Source organism: Bombus terrestris, chromosome 4, assembly GCF_910591885.1.
Source record: "Bombus terrestris chromosome 4, iyBomTerr1.2, whole genome shotgun sequence".
NCBI classification, from domain to species: domain Eukaryota; kingdom Metazoa; phylum Arthropoda; class Insecta; order Hymenoptera; family Apidae; genus Bombus; species Bombus terrestris.
Genome location: NC_063272.1, coordinates 3,488,871 through 3,509,151, shown reverse-complemented (window position 1 = coordinate 3,509,151; position 20,281 = coordinate 3,488,871). Strand labels below are relative to the sequence as shown.

General features: G+C 36.2%; 1 protein-coding gene and 1 long non-coding RNA gene across 9 annotated transcripts in view; one reads left to right on the top strand and one right to left on the bottom strand.

Annotated features, from left to right (window-relative positions):
- Nucleotides 1-20,281, bottom strand: part of LOC100646289 (protein scalloped) — a 340,073-nt gene that overhangs the window by 108,301 nt on the left and 211,491 nt on the right. The gene's annotated exons all lie outside the window — the stretch shown is intronic.
- LOC105665651 lies at nt 11,167-15,536 on the top strand. The gene is made up of 4 exons (XR_001098630.2): nt 11,167-11,533; nt 11,626-11,698; nt 12,150-12,270; nt 12,355-15,536. It is a non-coding gene; the product is annotated as an uncharacterized LOC105665651 (long non-coding RNA).

Below are 20,281 nucleotides of genomic sequence, written 5' to 3'. Positions count from 1 at the left end.
TGTGATATACATCCGGAGGGTACTTTCCTCAGAAACCTTGAACGGTTACTTTTTCATATGCACACAAACTCTTGATCCACCTCTACCATAAAATTTCGAGATTTTCACGGCACAAGGAACCGAAAAATGACGTTCTTACGACGGAATGCCTAGAATGTTACGAGGAGTGTCACCGTGTTATTTTTTTTATTAATCAAGTTACGAGGCCTTTCTAACATTTTCTATGACATCCTGATTTTGCATCAGATTCGTCTGCATTTTGTCTAACCTCATAACAGTTCCCTAGCGAACGTCGGGTTCGTCTGTGTTGCTTTCCAACTTCCTCCCAGCAGATTCCCGATTTCGCATCGAGTTCGTTCACCAAGTTTCAACCTTCTTCGGGCCAAGTTCATCCGCAAATGACTTCATTCTAGAGAACTCCTGATTAATAAATCTATGGCTTCCTCACCTCGCATCAAGTTCATCCGCATAGTTGCTAACATACTGCAACCATATTCCATAAAATACTACATAATACTACATAATACTACATAAATACTGCTGGCGCGCTATGCAGTTCAAAGCTCCGATTCGTAACAATTTATAAAAATATGTATAGAAATTTGAAGAAGCATGAAATATATTATACTATCTGATGTTACAATATGTTATATAAGGTTTTATAAGTATCTTAATACTTAGAGAATAGACTGGTCAGAAGCTACAATACAAAATTTAATTTATCGAGTTAAAAATCGTTGGATCTAATTCGAGATTTTTGTTCACGAATTTACAATTTGATTCCAAGAGTTCACAATCTATGGTCGAAGGTCTGGATCCTGAGCAATGAAGAATGAAGTATTCGGAGCACGTGTGTAGATCTAAGGTGAATCCCAAGTTTTCACGGTCAGAGACTTCGCAGTTCAGCAAGAACGGCTCAATGTCGATGTCACGACTTTGGATGATTAAATTAAAGATAGCACCTGCATGAACATATTCTGTGAAGTTTTAGGTCGAGGTTGTGATCTCACAATGTGATTGCTCGAGAAGTTCTGTCATGTCTTTTGAACGATTTAAATTGAATCTTATTCTGTTAACCTCTTGCCTTATGACATCGAGTCATACCCCTGCCAGAGATTATATGAAGAAAGTTCGTGCTGTTTTTAAGTACTGTTTTCTCATCTTTAAAATGTACTATACTCTAGCAATTAGAAATGTGATTATGTATATTTATTTAATAGAGAATTTACCATTGCATAACACTTATGAAAATTAATCGTTTAAAGTCTTGAAAAAGTTATTTCAGTATGAACGTACCAAAGTCCTTCGCAATCAGAGATGATATAGTGAACGAACATTGCAATCGAAAGTGATTCCAGAGATTGTCATGATTTCAAAATCGATAAGACGTTAAAAAGGAGTTGAAGCGCTTTTTCGATACCTGAGAAGAAAACTTTTATAAAAAAAAAAGTAGAAAAGTTGTTGAATCGTTAGAAAAAGATAATAGGAAACCGAAGGTAATTACTTTCCTGAGCAAACTATTATTTGATCTACTTTGCCTTCTCTGTCACATTTATCTCACACCTATTAAAATGACACTTTCTTCGCTATTTAATAGTTCTGGTTATAAATACATAGACTCATGAAAATTGTCGAGTGTACGATTAAAGAATTGATGATTGATTGAGGTTAGGAAAGGTATTTTGTAATTGAAAAATCTTAATTATGTTTGTAGGTTAGGTCGGCTTTAACTATAACCCCAACCTTATTCGGAAATATTAATTTTTTACATTAAAACTAAGATGTAGATAAAAAGATCTAACCCATTGATAGTAAACATCTTTTATGAATTTATTGTTATGTAAAACTTCGAAATTTTATTAGCACTGTTAAAAATAACATTAGAAGCTATTAGCATTAATAGCATTCAAAAAGATTTCTCATTTTGTAATTATTTATGAATAAAATTTCCAAACCTTACATATTTTTAAATACTTCATGTTGATGTACCACATTCAGATAAAGTTTACTTTAATACATCGAATTTAAAACATAATTCCTTTTAATCTTTAAGGAAATTATTTAACTTGTTATTGGTTTATCTTATATTCTATATTAAGAAAAAAGAAAAATTACTCATAATCACACTTAATTTCTACATCATTTATATTTTGTAAGAAATTTAGTTTTATAAAAATGTTTGAAAGTTCATATAAATTTTTATACAAATGTTTATACAAATATACTTTTCTGTTCAATTTTTCTTAACTAATAACACCATCTTAATTTAGTAAACTGCAAACTGCTTCTTCAAGTAATATTAGTCTTACTCTAATCAATTTCATGTTGTATTTCCATATCAACGTCAAAAACAATAATTTGGAATAAATGTTATTTCATTCAGTCTATAGTATTTCCAAGTTGTATTTCCTGAGATCGACAATAATTATCAGAAAAGCTATTAACTCATTTTGTGTATGCTTCTTAAAGTAGATAGGCGTAGAACCGTAGAAGATTTAATGTAATACTAGCAGTTCTCATTAATTCGATTTATACAAATTTTTTAAAACTTTTACAAATACAAATTTATTTGCATTTGAAAAAAGACTTTTAGATTTATTATTTACAAATTCCTTCCAAGCTACAAATAAAATTACGCCTACATTTTCCGCTGATTTCTGGATATTTATGAATGTATTCATAAAAGATATTTGATAAATATATAATATCTTTCTTATGAAATTCAGTCTGAAGATTACCTAGAATATTTACTATATGCATATACTTTATTTGTTACAATGTTTGAAATAAACAAAGTGAACAAAATTTTTATCAAAAATGGCTGCTTTTTATACCCATTTTATTTATAACACTATGATTAGTCTGCGGCTATTTATGCAAATTTATATTTTATAATATTAACAAATAAAATTTCTGCCAATATTTGTTTTACTCACTAAATATAATAACGAATATTGTACTTTAAATATGTTAACTGTCTTTGCGTATCATGTGCGTTCTGTGTATATTAGTATCTTTAAATTTTCCTTAAATGTATAAAATACTACAGTTTAATTGCAAAAAACCATTTGTTCCTCCTTAATGGATTAGTAATTCACAAAGACAATAAACCATTATGTTCACAACAAAAGAAACACAATTTGCAAAATTCATATTAGGCTACGTTCGATGGTTGAATCCTTCAGAGTCTGTTTTTTATAGGCCATTTCGTCGAACAGCTGATTTCTACGGCCTAGCACTGGAAACGTTATATCCATGGTGTCGGTTTACATGTAACACGCAACACACTGGTACACGCCATAGAACGATACACGAGCGCAATAAAATGGTCAACAGCGCAGAAAAGAAGGTACTGGAGAAGTGAAATCGTGGTCTACTCGTTTTCAGTAACGTCCGATTTGTCGATCGTGTAACTTAGAGTTTGCTCTTTAATCTTTCTCCTCTCAGCTACAAAAGACAGTGCTTCAGAGTCCAGAGACAACAACCGGTTCCCCGTCTCTTTCTTTTTTTTTTCCTCTTCATCTTCGTCTTCTCCTCCTCCTTTTTATTTTTGTTTTGTTTTTTCTCTGTAGTTTTTCAATGTTTGGTATTTCTTCTTATTATTATTTTTCTTTCTGTTTATCGTCTTCTCGTTGAAATTATGTTAAGTCGAATGATGATTTGAATATTTTAGAAAAAAGAATATTATAGAATTGAAGCTTTTAATTAATTAATATTAAACTTAATTAACAAAAATTAAGGAAAATGTACAGATTGAACTCAACCTCTCCGATATCGATGATTTTTAAATATATGGTGGAGAGCATGATTTTGTATAACTTATTTCTACACATATAATCGGCGGTTTCGCGCAGTTTCCGAGATATTCGCAAAAAACTATCGATACCATTACATTAAATTTATACCTATACTGCGTGTGACAACGTATGCGTCAGTACTGTTGGTTGCCGGCGGTTGCTTATTTTCTGTTTACAAACGAGGGCCGGCTGTGCTTAAAGGCTCTATACACAACGTGCATATTTGCATATGCAAGACTGTAAGAAATATTCCCGCATGGAGGGCTCGCTTTTGCGAGCCTATGGGGGTTGGCAAACCCACGTTCCCGCAGCCCGGGGGACCGTCAGGACAAGCGTCCCGCTTACGTGAGTCCCTATGTACACCGCAGGGAAGGTCGCCGGAGGTGTAAGGCATCTAAGTACGGTTACACTCTCGCAACGGGGCCTTGGGTAGTAGCGCACCCACGATCCTGATGTCAAGGGTGGGACCGTCGGGGTGAGTTCAGGGTACGCAAGTACCCTGTGGACCCCGCTTACGTGAGTCCCATCTGGAACTGCCGAGCTCGGTTAGCAGGTCGCCGGGCCGGTAGTGACGTGGCCGTACATCCACACGATAGTCCCACCAACGACTAAGGTTGGTACCACGGGCGGGTCGAGTTACAGTCCGGAGGGAGTAGCGACCCCTCTGCTCGGCCAAATAATGGGTATGGACTCGTGGTGGCAGTGGTTGATGGCCAAGATGGTGGCAAGAGGGCCGAATTAAGGTGACTGGCTCCACCGAATGGCCTTCGGCGAGTGAGCAGCGTCCCACCTGCTCCGGAACCGTCCCGAGAGACGGGAGGGCTTAGAAAGGGCCCCGTTCGACCTGAGACGAGCGACAGCCCCTGCAGGCTTAGCTAATCCAGAAAGCAAGGCACTGGGTGCCTTGTGCGATGGTTGGGCGTTTACCTAACCCCGATTGGTCCAGGGGACCTGGGTACTGTATGGATTTTTATCTGCGGAAAGCACCCGTTACCAAAGTACCACTAGTTGTTGTAAGAAATATTTTCTCGCAGGGAGGATCGGCAAGAATGTAAGAACTACATATCACGGTTGTAGTCCGCTTGCGTGGGGGCGTGCTTTGGGTAATGGCGAACTCACGGGCAGGATGGGACCGTCGGGATAAGACTCAGGACCGAGACAATCGGCATCGACCGAGGCTAGTCTCTAATAGCCCCCGCTTACGTGAGTCCCATATGGTCCAGTCGAGTAATGATGGCTATAGGGACCCAGGCTGATAGCGACGTGGCCGTCGAACCACTTCGAAATTTCCGCCAATAACTTAGATTGGTACCATGGGATCCAAGATCAGCCCCGGGGGTTTGGGTTCCCCTCGTCCTCGGCCGCTTGGTGTCGGACTCGTGAGGGTAGTGGTTTATAGCCAAATGCTAGGTAGATGGCTAAAAGGAGATGCCAGCCGCAGGCTTTATGCCTCTCCGCAGGTGCGGAGATTGCCAGCCGCAGGCTTTAGGCCTCCTCGAAGGACGTCGGCGGGTGAGCAGCGACCCAACTGCTCCGGTACCGTCTTAGTGAGACGGTAGGGCTATGGTAATGCAGCAACATTACCCCTTTACCAGTTCTAAAGTTTTTCTTTCTTCCTCCTTTTTTTTTAACAAAGGTTGTTGAGTATTAGGGCTGTCTTTGTTCCGCGCAGGTAAATCCTATATGCTAAGCTTATTCTATTTACATGCATTTCCTTAAACTACTTAATGCTACGCATTTAACCTATAGAAGTGTGACAGGACAAGGATAGTGCGAAATGACGAAAGCAATTATTGCTGACACAGCTTGTTATATGTATTTCTGGTCCTTAAATAGCTCTACGTACACAATATACAAGTATTGCGGAGATACCCGTTAGTGCTGATGATTTCTGTATATATTCGCTGGATATTGTATTACATTCTGCCCGTCCGCGAACGTGTCTGTTTATTTATACTGGTCGGAGGAGAGTCGGAAAAACTTGAATTTGTTCTGACCCGACGGTTGCCTGTAGCGGCGACATTGTTCTGCCCGGAGTTTACGTTACTTGTATTCTAACGGTCTTGATGCTCCGGGACAGAACAATAACATGATTTGATTTGTCCTCTAAATCATGTGCCGCTACAAACCTATTCGCTTCATTCGCTTAGCATATTGACTTTTCTACTTATAACCTGCTTGGTATCGCCCCGGAAAGCGGACTTTCCTGCCCGCGCGCGTGGTGTATCTACTTTTCGGATTCTCTTCGCTCCGAATTGTCCGCCCTTCGTTTCGATTGTTTTGGGTTTCGAGCTGGACGAACACGTCGAGTATTTTTGTGCAAATTTCGTCTTGTTATTGTTGCTCAATATCGTCAGGTACAACAAAAGCGGGTTTTAACCGGTCTATGGAAATTCTTAGGTTCCTGTTGGTTATTTCTATGGTATAGTTTTTATCGCCTCGTTGTATCACCTTATATGACCCATCGTAAGGTAGTTGCAAAGAGCTTTTTGCTACACCATGTCGCAAAAATACATATGCCGATGACGCGAGTTTGCGGAAAATGAAAATTTTCTTCGTGCTATGTCCTGTGATAGAGTATGGTTTGATTTTTTCGATTCGCTCTTTTAACCAGTTTGCGTATTCTGAGTTTGCCTGTTGATCCACTGTTAAAAAGAATTCTGTCGGCAACCGTATTCCGGTACCATAAACTATTTCGGCTGCCGTTGCGCTCAGGTCCTCTTTAATGGCGGTTTGCATACCCAATAAAACGATTGGCAAAATTTTTACCCAGTTGCTCGTATCGTGGGATTTGATTGCTGCTTTCAACTGCCGATGTAATCGCTTTACCATCCCGTTGAACATGGGATGATAGGCCGTCGTGCGCAAATGCTTGATATCGGGCAACCAGGATAATTCTTCAAATAGTTCGGACTCAAATTGGCGTCCTTGATCGGATGTTATTCTTAAAGGCACACCGAAACGAGCTATCCAGAAAAAAAGGAGGGCCGAAGCAAACGTTAAACAATATTGATAGTCTTGAAAATATTGCATCACGATAATAATGTCTATGTGTATGTGTTCGAAGCGGCCTGCTAACGCTCCGAATGTTCCGTCTGGTGAGGCTACATGCCTGTGACCTTACATCGCTGATACGGGATACATTGTCGTGTCCGGTTTCTACAATTCTTGTTTATTGACGGTCAGACGAAACGCGTCGTCACCACGATCTGTGTAGCACGTATTCCTGGATGGGAAAGTCCGTGTAGCGAATTGAATACGCTGTGCCGCAAGGGTTTTGGTACATACAGTCGTACGACTTCGCTCGTTACGTCGCAAAATATTTCTACATCGTAGTCCGCTAATTTCCGCTTACAATTGGTTTAGTTCGTCTTGTATGCAGTCGTAGTCGTAGTCATGGCTCGCTTGCCATTGCTATCCGTCCTGACTCTGGCCGGATATCGTGGATCCGGTCTGACATCTCGGTCAGGGCGTTTGCATCCGTTTTCCTCGTGACAGCCAGGACTCGCTGCGTGTTTACCGGAAGACGGTCTTTCCAGAGCGTCAGAGCGAAGTCGTCCGGGACTGAGGGCGTGACTAGCTTCTTCAAGTCCTTGTAGAACTGTGACGGCGTCCGATCTGCCATTTCTTAGTTCTCGGGCAACTTCCGCACTGTCGTACTGTCCGAATTGGTCAGTCTTTTGATAAGTTCGTTCTTCAACCGTACGTATCGTCCCGTCCGCGACGGGTCGTACACTATGTCTTCGACTTGTTCTATGTATCGTTCCCCTAGGTCCGCGAGGGCAATGTTAAATTTCGTTTTGTCCCTCACAATGTGCGTGAACTCGAACTGCGCTTTTAACAGGATAAAGGTCTCGGTGCGTCAGTAGACTTGATAGGTGCAGTTCTTATGAAAGTATTATTGAATGGCGGCATTCAACAGCAAATACCACCACTCGACACTGACTAGTGTCGGACGACGGCAGCGCAGTGGTTAGCGCCTTAGGTTACGAACGTTCGGGACCCGGATTCAAATCCCGGCGACCGGAGTCCGATTTTTCTTCTATGCATCAAAAACAGAAGAAAATCAGCAATACCCCGTCAGTGACATCTACAGCCAGCAGCTACGACTATCACGGTCAATACACCTCACTTTTAAGAAACATCTTTCCGCAAAGAGGACCGCCGGGAGGGTAGAACCGCGTGTTGCGGCTGTATCCCGCTTGTGTGAGTCCTTTGAGTAATGGCGAACCCGTAGACCCGAGCCAGAATGGGGCCGTCGGGATGAGACTCAAGACCGAGACCATCGGCATCGGCTGAGGCCGATGCCAGTCAGTCCCCGCTTACGTGGGTCCCATCTGGTCGTGTCGAGTAACGGTGGTTACAAAGAACCCGGCTGGCAGTGATGTGGCTGACGAGACATTCCGATAGTCCCACCAATGACTTAAATTGGTACCACGGGGGCCAAGATCAGCCTCGGGGGTTCCCCCGTTCTCGGTCGCTTGGTGTTGGATTCGTGGGAGGTGGTTTATAGCCAAATGGTGGCTAGATGGCTAAAGGGGGTCGCCAGGCGCAGGCTCTAGGTCTCCCCGAAAGACGTCGGCGAAAGAGTAGCGCCGCAACTACTCCGGTACCGTCCTGATGAGATGATAGGATTATGGAAATACCCTCCGTTCGACCTGAGACGAGTGAAGGATCCTGTAGGCTGGAACTGATACAGATAGCAAGGTGAGGGACCAAACACGCTGGTTGGGCATATCCCAACTCCGATGGTCCTAGGAGTGCCCGGATTTGGTATAGCATTCTAGGCCAGTAACGAAATCGTTAAAAAAATAACGCTGCGTGTACTTGATAGGCGTAGTTCACCTGTAAGAAATATTCGTTACAATTCAATTACAGGCAAATATCATTCATGTATTGAATTTGAATTTGTATTGTGTGGCTTGTATTCTTATTTTATTTTTTATTAGTTTTTATTATTTTATACATTTGTGAAAACCTAAACCCAAATCAAATATGTACATTGATGATATTCATATTTAATTGAACTATAATTTGTAACAGACATTTCTTACAGACTCGCAAATGTACAATGTGCAAGGGGTCTTTAAGTTCGCCTGACCCTCGTTTGTAAACAGAAGATAAGTGGCCGCCGGCTGGCAACGAGTACGGACGCATATGCTGTCACGGACGCACAACTGTATGCAGAATTCATTGTAGTGGTATCGATAGTTGTTTGCATCTTGGAAACTACTGTTTAGAACTGTTGTACAGAATCATGCCAATCTTCACCACATATTAAAAAATGATCGAAATCTTAGAGATTGAATTCGACCTGTATATTTATTAAAATGAATTTCATTTTATTTTACATTCTGCATGGTAGAGATTTTCAATAAAATTAAATTGAATTAAAAATTCCAATATTACTAGATTAAATTATAATCCGAGCCTAAATTATTATGGTTCATGATGACCAAATGATACCAGTTAAGAGATAATGATCACATGAAAATTATTATTTCTGTCTAGTGTTTCTCTGATAGAACTGTATCAAATCAATTTTTTTTATTACTTGGCAACGCTTATCTCGGCAGCAATTATACTTCGTGTAATCTTCAAGTGGATTGTGAAATATTATCATTCCCGAAAATGAATGTAGATGCTGTCAAAACGTTATGTATTTTCGTATGTATTAATTCTAACTTTTTAAATAAATTGATCCTACAATAAGTCGCACTAATATTCGGTCATCAAGGTGTGCAAAATGTCACATATTACTATATACATATACCTGTTTACAATAATATAATATAATAAGTGCATAAGTATATTAAATAAGTATAGTACAACAAGTATATTACAAATACTATTACGCATTAATATTATAAGAATCTACCAGATAAACTCGTATATTATAAATACTAAATTGTAATAAGCGAACGACCATCAAAAATATAGATGGACATTATTTTTCTTATTTTTGCGAACACGAACACGAACACGAACACGAACGAGTGTATCAGTTTTGAAAATCATCAATGATAACCAGATACAAGGTACGCTGAATACATATTTATCGACCAATATAACCGATAGAACAAGGAACAAGCGAAAAAACGAAAAGCGCAACGAAGAAGAAGGCAACAGATAGACACGCCGCACGGATGCACCGTTAATCAATTTGCATAAGAGGAAAGCCGATTGGGACATTAGTGAGTGTACAAAGAGGCAAACTAGTTTGGCAGAAAAATAAGAGAGGAAGAGCTAGGTACACCAGAGCATAATTCATGTAATTACAGGAGAGCACATTACGTGGCAACTATCCAGCAAGGAAAGCAGGAAACGTGTATCGAACGATCGTAAAGTTGACTCAAGCCTACAGGAGCTCGAGTGACAGGAAAATTAAGTCGAATGACGTAAACGAGTTCGGCGTTCGAGGTGTTCTTCGTCTTTGTCAATTATGTTGCATGGTAACCGGAATTGTAATTTGCTGTGATGGTTGTAAATCGATTAATATTATACGTAATAATTTATTTGTGATTTATTTTATACCCTGCTGAGACAAAATTCATTAAAAGTTCATGATAATGAAAATAAATATAAAAGAAAGAACTGAGGTAAGAAATGTCATAAATAATAATGTTTGTATAATATAGATTTTTATTAATATTGATTTAACACACCGATGAAATCAATTATATTATATTATTTATATTATATATATATATTTTTTTAAAATTGTACATTTTCAGAGATGCCTAAAATTTACTCTAAAAGTAAATTATTTTCTAGGATTCTAGTATCATAATTTTATTTAATAAATTATGTTATTTAAAAAGAACGTTACATAAAATTTTAGTCTTAATAATCTTTTTTTAACCCCTTTTTAATTCTATTTTAATACTTTTCTTAATATACCTATAAGCGATCTATATAAACAATATTTTATTGGAGATCATACAAATTCGAAAATTTTATTTGATTTTGAGATTCAAGATACAATGGCTATACGAAATATTTACATATATCTTTATTTTTTAATAAAATGTTTTTTACAAGGTTCTATCATTTTCATAATACCTGATCTTTTTACTCCTATGAAAGTATTACTAAATAACACGAAATTTATACTTGGACCTAATTCATTGGTGTGTAAATCCTGTAATAAATATCACTGTGCGTAGACATTGTTTGTAGTCACTTTACATGTTTATACTCTTTTAAAACATTACTTTCTACAATGTTTCACTTGGAATATTTCAAAGATCGAAGCAGAGAGAGAGAGAGAGAGAGAGAGGGGATTGGCTGGCGAGGATAAACGCGAGCAAATAGTGGAGACACACGTAAAAGGTGTCTTCCAACCTTAGTTTCCTTTACCTGGCCGTTGTATCCAGCAGCCGCGTCTCAGGAGGATCATTTAACCGAAATAATTGCCAAACATTGTTTACCTTGTTAGCCGTTAGAAGCTAGCTCGTAAACTTGTGCGAGTTAATAAGCAGAAGCAAGCAAGCAAGCAGCCAGCCAGGTCGGCGGAGCCAAGCAAGCTTGAGTGCGAAACCGTGTGTAAATTAGCGTCTTCAATTTGTAACCATTCGCTTGACTTTACTCCGCAGTTCCGAGTGGCTTCGCGAGAGACGAGAGCCGGGATAACGAGATACTCGCGCAACTGAAACGCAGTGAAACATCCGGAAAATTATATATTTTTACGCTAGAGAGATTGATAGAGAGAACGGAGAATCTTTTTGTGAAAATTGGTAAAATCAGTAAAGAAGCGTTTATGACGGAATGTTTATTTCGATGTATAGTAACTATGAAAAGTATTGATGTACTGTTATGTTTATTATAGCATCTATATGAGCATACATCCAGTAATTAGGTCCAAGTACATTAAATTTCGTATTATGAAGTACACAAATTAAGTAAGTACTTAACAATGTCTTCGTGTAACTACAAGAATTGGATACTATGAAAATGAAAGGTAGAATCTGATAAATGAAGGCCTCATTGGAAAATAAGGATATGTGCTAATACCTTTTTGTAGCCGCTATATATTGTTTAGTTTCAGAGTTTTATTAGAGACTTAGAATACTTGTTAAACTATCCAGAGATATTACGTTCAATAAGTTTATACCTACATATAATATTAAGTCTAAGTACATATCAAGTTTGAATTTAACCCCTGAGTGGCCAGTAGTCATTCATTTTAACGTTTACGTTTTTGTATAATGCATGTTTACTACTTTTACCAAAAATTATTCTTTACTATTATTATTATTACTAAGTCTTTTATTGAATTCTTATATATAATTGGAACTGTAATCAACTATATTTAAAAATGAAAACTATAATTATGATGTCCTTATTCCGCAGTAAAGTGCATAGGAAAGTTTGTTTCATTCAAGTAGCAAACGCTGTTCAGACTATTGTGTACGAATCCTCGCAACAACTGTACAAAAGTCAACAGCCATACTCCAAGAACCCATAAAACCAAGTATGTACATACATATAAAGCTTTCTCTGAATGTCGTCGTTCCACGATCAACAAAGGCGCTCGTGTCACGTCTCTAATTGACAGATCATCGTGGAAATCCGTGCAGCAAGTGCACACCACAGTGGATCACCCTCACTCCAAAGCTAACCTCTTCTTCTATATACCTGTATCTCATCTTTCGCTCTATCTCTCTGTACATGATCGAAGATCGTGGCAGTTGGAAGCATGCGGATGTCGGAGAGAAGAAAGGAGAGACAGCTAGCTAGAATGCAGACGAAGGGAAAGCGGAAAGAGGAGAAGGAGGAACGAGAGGCTGCCGGTTCAGCTGCATTAATTAAACTAGCGGAGGACAATGAGCCTGTCTGCCGGCTCGCTTGCCTCGCTGTGTAATTCACGCCTCTCACGGGAGAGGCAACCCTTCGACTTTGCTTTCCAGTTTCAACCTTCCTATGGATAATTACCTACGCCCAGAGTCTCGTCTCTCTGTGTCCCACCTTCTCTCGTTCATTCTCTCGTTTGTATGTTGTTTTCTTTCGTTTTTACATCCGTGACTTTCCAGTTCTTTTGCGACACGCGTTGCGCGTGACCGAGCGTGCTATTGCACCATGATGTGAACTTGTCGTCTTTGGATAAGTTGATTAATTTGAATGAAGTGAACTGAAAGCGACATCGAGATGTTTCGAGTTTAGCAACTGTATTGATGGAAATATTCTGAGGAGGGTTTTCGACATTGATGAGAAAGGGTTTGTTAAAAAATGCGAAAAGGTTAAATACGTGATCTTCTTAAATTTCTAAATAAATATTTCAATTTGTATTATATCATAAATAATGCATTTCAATTGATGTCATGTTCATTATTTAGTTATGTACAAAAGTTTACAACTAAGCAAATAATTGTGAGAGTAAGACATTGAGAAATAGATTATCTGAGACAATAATGTTTATTTATTGATTGCAAATTTGTCCTATATATGACATTTAAAAAAGATAATTAATTCCATTAACTGGAAGGAACATAATAACAGTGGTACATAGTAAGTAAAAGTCTTGGTAAGGATGTATATTGACAAATCTGTTCAAAATTGGATAACGAATAAACATACTAACAAATAAGAAATAGTTTATATAGTAAAGTAACAAATATTTTATTTGGTTCCAAATAAATTAATTTTATTTGCGTATAAAATGCTGCATGAAATATTTACGTTATTTTAAAAATAGAATAATTATTAGAAAAATAGAAAATTTCTATTCCATATATAGACCGACGTTTCAGTCAGTCTCCTAGTCAGAAATCAAGCTGAAACAGCACCTAAGTACAAGTGCAGCTAGAAAATTAACGAAATGCAGCTTTAAAGCACCGAAACCTCAGAAGAAGGCAACAAATCCGCATCAGTTTCCCTCAGCCAAGAACATGCAGGAGGGAGGGAGAATTTAAGCATCTTTGGAAGGTGAACTGCAGCTGCTTACTTCAGAGTTGAGAACCACGATCTGTTGCGCTCGTCGTCAACCAAGGTGGAGTCGGACGAATCAAAGAGAGAAAAGACGAAGAGGAACGTAGAAGCAGAAGACGATCCCCAGCCGCCTCTGTGTGCCCCTTGAGAATCGGCTCGTTAGGAGGTTAGACGGAGAAGAATGCTGCCAAACGATCGACTGATCCTTCTCTTTCTTGTTTCTTCTATCTATCTTCTTCGTGACTATTTCGAGAAAAAGTTTCGAGGATTTTGCGGACACTCTAACTTCTCTCTGTTTCTACTTCGCGAGATTCCGAGAACACGGAAAGATGGAAATTGGTAGAAATCCTGGTTGTGTACACCTAGTGAGTGAAATGTATATCAACTTCTTAGAACACAGGGTTTAAAAAACCGAAAAGTCTCTAGTTGTACTGAAATTTTATTTCAAATTTCTACCACTTTGGAGAGAATTATGAACACCTACTAACCAAATTAATACGTACTTTTTCTTGTGCATCACGCGTGTTAGTCATATCAGTGGCAACACGAAACCGGTGGAACATATTGTAAACCGTTGTACTTCGAGATGTGTTCATATTTTAAGGTAGGATCAAAGATATTCTACTGTGCATATATGTAAGCACCAAGAAGGCGGGAAGTTTTTTATTTTACTATGTCCCAAAGAATGTTAATACATTCAGTGCATATACAAAATGTAAACTAAATTAACCTAATTTAGCAAGAAAGCGATTAATACAATAAAATTTGTATTTAACAAGATTATAATTTAATATGCATACATAAGAAAAGTTTGTTGAAACTATTTACAAGGATTATAATATATAGTATAGTTAATTATAACAATTACATATTGGTTTCAAAGTTTGTTAACCTATGTAAATCTTATTGAAAACATTTACGATATTTGTATGATATTGATATAACGCCTACTAATCAAGTAGTAATCAAGAATATCTTCTAAATATATAAATAGATAAATAAATATATATATATTTACATTATATTTAAATGAAGAGTTAGAATGACCTCAAAATCAGCTAATCGAATTCATACGCTTTTCCGATTCAGCAATTTCTGAGGACGAACAAGTTTCAACCAACTGTCCAGGCTCGCATGATGTCAATTTGTAACTGATATACTTAGAATACATTAGTATAATATATATACAATACAATAGAAATATATAGGTACCACCTATGCACTAAAAATTACCCGGATTAAATTTCGGATTCGTTTGCAAACATATGTTTACATGCATGTGAAATAGGGATCTCTACAGATTACATTACATTACTAGCTTGACATATTTTGTAAGATTAGGGTTGTTGGATTGAGATTTCTTTGATTTCTAAAGGAACTTGTAGACAGTAACGATTGGTTGACATGTTATCAATTGAAGAGTACATGATAAATATATTTTTGTTGATTTTTTAATTTTGATGTTGCTTGTAATTAGTAACTAAGATAGTTAGAAGGCAATATAAGCTTTTTAAAGATAGATAAATCTATGAAATTTTGTTTAATTAATAAATTTTATCATGTGCTTTTCAATTGTTACTGATTATCATTGGCTGACTTCACATGTCGATTAATCGTTAACGTCTAAAAGTTCCAACCTGAATAAATTTCGATCTGACAACTAATAAACTAATGTATTTAATGTTTAATATTATCATGTTTTTTCCCCTGCACTTTTTAATTGTGACCGAAAAAATTGTAAGGAGTTAGAAATAACAATATAAACCAATTGACATTGATTTTAGTACTTAAAATTGATATACTCAACGATAAATAGAAACATCATTCATCTTCAATAAAATCGACAATCTATTATTATATAATATAATTATACACATACAATTTATATTATACACATACATATTACAATATAATTATATGAAAATACAATATGAGAACAGAGAAGACTAAATTGGATTTTAATAGATTTCATACATAGCAGATTGCATACCAGTGCACTTTATATATGCGGAGTAAAAATAACGTAAGAAAAATAAAGTATAAACTAAGGAAGTAAGAAATGAAATTTAAATAGGTACTCGAATCTTTAAATCTCCGTTCGAAGGCAAAGTCTCTTGCATAAAAACTTTCCCTACCACTTTCTACATACTTCTCGACAAATAATTATTTCTCTCCTTTCTAGTACCATGAACCACCTACCACCCTGAACACAAAAAAGAACAGGAACACGCGAGTAAAGAAAATCTAACGACGATTAAATTCGCCTCTGATTTCATTTTAATTGCGAGTCATTACGTCGATTCCGCGATGGTTAACCTAGTTTCCCGTCTGGAGGATAGATGCACGCGACCTTTCGTGCCGGGACATCCTACTTAAGCTGCATTTCCACCGTCACTTATAAGAATCGAAATGCACTTTCTTCTCTCCTTTTATTTTCCATTTCTAAAAGAAAACACTTTTTGGCCTATTATACGGGATTTTCTGGCAATCGCGACACAATTATCAAGAGAATGTTTCTATGTGAAAAAATAAATCGGAAATGTAGAATATTTTCTCATACAACTCTCCGTTTTCCAGAAAATTGAGTTTGAGAATTTGTTTGGTACATACAAACTTACGAACTTAGCTAATTAGCGAGTAAGTATGTACGTAGCGAGTAACTTACGAACTTAGCTAAGTAGCGAATAAGTAATTAATAGGTTATTCTATATGCGAAAATAAGTTAAAAATTTAGAATAACATTTTTCCGCTTAAAGCTTTGTTTTTGATAAAAATAAAGTTTGATCGTATTTAGTTAACAATTGGCCTGCTATATGCGTGAATTTTATTTTCTCGGAAACGACAACATATAAAAAATTGTATTCCACATTTTCGATTTATTCTTATATGTAAAATAATCTCTTGTGGATTATTCGCGTCTGCCCAACTCGGAATTAGCCAAATTCAAGTATACATATAGAACTTTCAAACTCAAAATAAATAGGTACAAACTAATTACTGAAATGTAATAAAAAAATGTATAAATTGTTAATTTGTTTGTTATATCGTTATAAAATGTAGAACAAATAAAAAGTAATACGTATCTATGGGTGTCTATGAAAACTGGAGAGTTAATTCTCTATTATTTACGAATTCAAGTAGAAGCAACATTAATACGAAATAATTCAAATAAATTCGAACTAGATTAATTCAAATAAATACGAACTAGAATGCATTAAAACCTACAAATTATTAATTTAGTTATATCATGGAAAGTGGGTAAAAGAAGCAAGTAAAAAAATAATACTTGTAGGTTCTTATGGGAACTGCAGAGCTAATTCTTTATTGCTTCCGTAAAACTGTTTCTGTCATCTAACGAATCAATTTCTCTCCTCACACTAAACGTTGTATATTCTGCAATTTTTGAAATAAAACGCGGTTCTCAGAGCAGGACAGGCCAAGGGAAAGTTACAGGGGTGCAGCGTGTCGATGAAGTTTTCAAGTGGGCGATTTAAGCCGCACCAGCCCAGCCAGTAGCAGCGGTAGCCGGATTATCGCTGTGAAAGCACAAGCAGCTTGTCTGGTATGCCAAAATCGATAAAGTACATCCACCTGCGGCCCTCCGCCCCTCATCCACCGTGGAAATTCGTTTGACGTAAAACAGAGACGAAGACGAACATCCTTTATCGCGGTTTTCAAGCGCAACTTATCTCCACGCCAACAAACTTACGTCAGTTGCGAACCTTCGCGCGGCACAGAAAATTCTAGTTAAGTAAAAAAAAATCGCTTTCAGCGTTGTTCATTGTGACGATGAATTTTTATTCAGGATCAATGCTCGTGTGAACAACATTTTTCAATTTTAATATATATATTTTATTTCATCGATATCATACTATCGTAATACCATAGAATACGACAAATTTTTTATAAAGATATTATAAAAAATGTTTTATAAAAAGTTCGACAATTCACAATATTATTCTAGATTTAGTAACCTTTTAATTAAAATAAATCTTGTTTAAAATCAGCAAGTCTATAAATATTTTTGAGCAGTAGTATGTATAGATTTCACTAGAATATTTTCTGAAGTTATTAAATAAAACAGGTTCACATGTACATATATTACATAATGAAAACAGAAATATTTAATCCAATGCAAAAAAGAATTGATTTAATGGAAAACTAACTTAAATTAATAGCTAATTTGTACATGAGAAACTTTCGTCAAGAATCTAATTTTTTGTTTTTACGTATCGTATGTAGTAGAATATAAACATTTTTATGTTTTATCTCAATTTATAAAATTAGATATAAAATTTATAAGAATGTATTACAATGTAGCTTTTAAGAATTTATAAAAATACAATATTTGTAAGAATATATAACAATATAATTGAGAGAAATTTACAAGAATATAAAATTTACAAGTTTTATTAGAATAGAGTTTATAAGAATGTAATATTTATAAGAATAAAATCATTGCATATCCATCTATTCATAATTTTTTTTTTAAACACATCTCATAAAAAATAATCAAATAGATAGCACGATTGAAATGAAGATATCTCAGGAGGGAAATTCAAACTTTTTTCATATTTATCTTTGTAAAAAACCGGGGAAATTAATTAAAATTTGAAAAAAACTCGCTTGATATGAAATTGAGATTAAAAGCTTGAAGAGGATGGTCAGGATTCGATGTAAATCACCCCGAGTGATTCGTGAGGCGAGCATTGGTTTACGAACACGTGTTTTCCTGACCGCCTATAAAGCCCTGTTAACTCCCGGGATCCCTGAAGATCATTACGACTGAACCCAACCGAATACGGAAGAGGCTGCGCAACACGCGGCTGTTTCGATGAGAAATGTTCCGAGAAGGGGAGTTCGTCAAGTTTTCACACACGTACACGTGCGCAACGCTTCTAGTTCCATGGAACGCGAAATCACCTACAATCCAGTTTAGATCACACATATGTGAAAATTTGCAGATGCAGCTCTTAAATTTTAATTTAGTTAGATCAATTTTTATTTCATTTCTATTTCTAAACTTTAACACCGGTGTTGGTCCAATTATATTTTCTAATGTTAAAAAATACAGTCACTCAAGAATGCGTTTGAATACTTATAGAAAAATTTTGTATCAATATATAATACGAAACGTTTTGAAATTGCAACAATTAAGTATATAATGAATAATCGGAAAAACTAAAATATACTTGGCTAATAGATATGCAACAAGTATATAAAAGTATATTACATTTACAATTTCTTAAAACATTTACAGAAACATATTAGAACAAAATTTTGATTGAAAATTAATTTACGATAAAATTATTTCACTTGAAGTCTCATTTTGTGGAAAATATAGTGTTTGGACATATTTAGTTACATTCTTAAAAATAACTTTGTTATTCTTCGTCTTGTTTTTTATTTTTAAGATATTTCTCTAACCGTATTCGTACCACGAATTACAGTCTACAATGAATGTATATAGTTTGCAAATAACAAATGATTATTCTTTTGCCAACGAGTTTATTTTATACCTATTTAAAAATATAGAAAAATGATAGGAACAGATAGGCATAACAAGATTTCTCACGTATAATAGAGTGCCTCGTTGTTGAAAACGAGGTCAGTCTGATTCACGAATCGTAGTAAAGAATGAATGCTCGGTTTATAATTTCATTAAAATTAATCCGGTGTTGGAGGAAGCAGATCGTTGCCTAATTGAATTTACACTTTGTAGACATTTCTCCTCGACTCTTGGTAAAGAATCGATGAGCCTTGTGTTCTAGTGGAAAGTGTCGAGACGAAGACGAAGAGCCTAAAGAGGAGGCGGCCAGTAGAACGAAGAGGTGACTGTAGTAAAAGAAGAAAAAGGAAAGAAAAGGAAGAAGAAGAAAAGAATACACTGAGAAGAGTAAGAAGAGAAAGACGAGGTGGACGAACGTCGCCGACCGCTATTTATATTCGATGCAGCGGACGTTCAACTTACAAGCACCCCCGCCTTACGACGTATCCTCCTCGACTCTTCTTGTTTCTGGTCTTCACGCGATGTACTATGTTTCAAAACGACTATCTCGGGAGAAAGTTGTAATTTTCTATTACTTCATTCTAAGCATCTTTTGGACACTTTTAACCCTTTGTAATCCCGTATTATCTTTCATAAGTACCGTAGGACCTTAATTAACCTTTCGGGGCGTAGAATTTTAAAAGAAGACAAGACTCTAGGTGCACGGAAATTTTATTTAAATTAACATCACTCTGGATGAGTTATGAATACATATTGACCAGATTAATACATACTTTCTTTATTACTACATTTATAAAAACATAATTTGCTGAAAAAGTTAATAAAAAAATCAAAACACGTAAGAATTATTACCTCATTTGAAACGTTACAGTGTAAGCAACCTATACTTGACATCGTAATAATAATTTCATCAATTTCATATCATTGAATTAACTTTTTCTTCTTGTATACATAATCAATATATCTAAAGATTTCTAAGAAACGTAAAAAGTAACACACCCTAAAATTAAATATGTACAATCTGAAAAAGAAAAAAAGAAAGCGGAGC